The sequence below is a fragment of the Salmo trutta genome, chromosome 32, assembly GCF_901001165.1.
Source record: "Salmo trutta chromosome 32, fSalTru1.1, whole genome shotgun sequence".
NCBI classification, from domain to species: domain Eukaryota; kingdom Metazoa; phylum Chordata; class Actinopteri; order Salmoniformes; family Salmonidae; genus Salmo; species Salmo trutta.
The window spans coordinates 16,224,921-16,227,256 of record NC_042988.1 but is presented as its reverse complement, the minus strand read 5'-3'; positions in this window follow the sequence as shown (position 1 = coordinate 16,227,256).

The window sequence follows — 2,336 nt, the reverse complement described above, 5'->3', positions numbered from 1 at the left end:
CTGCCTCCACTCCTCTTTCCTTCCCCTGACCTGTAAACTGGGTGTTGAGACAGTGAGCAAGGAGCAGGAAGGCCTCGAGCAGGACAAGGCTCCTCTGTGCTGCAGACCAGAACAGGCCAGGCCAGGGGAGGGGAGACCAGAGTGGAGGATGGACGAGGGGGATGGATGGAGGAGGGGAAGGAGGGTTTTGGCAGAGTTTGGTGATACTGATACAGCTGTGCCGTAATTATATTATGACCTCACCGGTCACATCCAATCAAAACTGAAATATCACGACGGCCACAGCCAATCAAAACAGCAAACCCATTGGCAATTCAAAGAAAAGGGGTGAAAGACTAGGAGCCCAAAGAGAATAGAAAATTGAACGCCAGCACCCTTATTACATACACTATAGACACAACTCTAAAAACACAATGTTAACTGTAAACACTCACCTATTACACAGTGTGCTTTAAATACTCAAAGCTAAGATTCCACCCACACATGGTCTACTTAAGCAATAAGGCCCGAGGAGGTGTGGTATATGGCCAATATACCATGCTAAGGGCTGTTCTTACGCACAACACAACTCGGAGCCCTTAGCCGTGGTATATTGGCCATATACCACAAACACCCGATGTGCCTTATTGCTATTATAAACTGGTTACCAACGCAATTATATACACTACCGTTCAAAAGTTTGGGGTCACTTAGAAATGTCTTTGTTTTCCATGAAAACAAACATGAAATGAGTTGCAAAATTAACTTATTTATAACTTATAACTTAAGTTAATTTTATAACTTATTTAACTAGGCAAGTCAGTTAAGAACAAATTCTTGATTACAATGACGGCCTACCAAAAGGCAAAAGGCCTCCTGCGGGGACGGGGGCCTGGGATTAATATAAATAAATAAATACTGTCACGCCCTGATCTGTTTCACCTGTTCCTGTGATTGTCTCCACCCCCTCCAGGTGTCGCTTATTTTCCCCAGTGTATTTATCCCTGTGTTTCCTGTCTCGCTGTGCCAGTTCGTCTTGTATGTTAGTCAAGTCAACCAGCGTGTTTTTCCCGTTCTCCTTTTGCTATTCTCTTTTTGATAGTTTTCCCGGTTTTGACCCCTGCCTGACTCTGGGTTACTTTCCTGCCTGCCTGATCATCCTGCCTGCCCTGACCTTGATTCTGCCTGCCCTTCGGTACCTATTGGACTCTGAACTGGTTTTTACCTTTTTTCCTGTCCACAACCATTCTCTTGCCTTACCCTATTGGATTAATAATTATTGTAAGACTCCAACCATCTGCTCCCTGTGTCTGCATCTGGGTCTCGCCTTGTGTCATGATAAAATACAATATAAATATAGGACAAAACAAACAACACTACATAAAGAGAGACCTAAGACAACATAGCAAGGCAGCAACACATGACAACACAGCATGGTAGCAACACAACATAACAACATGGTAATAACACAACATGTTACAAACATTATCGTGCACAGAAAATAGCACAAAGGGCAAGAAGGTAGAGTACAACAATACATCATGCAAAGCAGCCACAACTGTCAGTAAGAGTGGCCATGATTGAGTCTTTGAATGAAGAGATTGAGAACTGTCCAGTTTGAGTGTTTGTTGCAGCTCGTTCTAGCTGCAGCGAACTGAAAAGATGAGCGATCCAGGGATGTCTGTACTTTGGAGACCTTTAACAAAATGTGACTGGCAGAACGGGTGTTGTATGTGGAGGATGAGGGCTGCAGTAGATATCTCAGGTAGGGGGGAGTGAGGCCTAAGAGGGTTTTATAAATAAGCATCAACCAGCAGTAAAAATAAATGTTTTGTCGTACCCGTGATATACGGTCTGATATTCCACTGCTGTCAGACAATCAGCATTCAGGGCTTGAACAAGCCAGTTTATAATCAAAACTAACACCCTCGCCGTCTCACAACATTGATGAGGAAACCTGACTCTGGCCATATTGCATTAATACGTCGATTTTTCCCCGCTGAAGCCCAGACCGAGCCGACACTTTTCCAGCTTAAGTAGATGATGACAGATGAGCGGAGTGTGTTGCCATATATTGGATTTCTTATTGAATAATATGATAGGAGACACGGTGTCAAACAGAGCTGTCTGCCTGGCGTACACTGAGACTGTGACTGAGGTTTCCACATGATGAAGACTGTAAGTAGTTTCATTTGTGAACCCACTTTCAGCCTCCAGGCCTGCCAGATTGACTCACTGGGTAATGCCTGGAGATTTAGTATGATGTGAGTCATGCCATTAAATCCATGGCAAACAAAAGTCAAAGCTAATCTAGGGCAGCAGATAGAACAGTCACTGCAACACACACACACACCAGG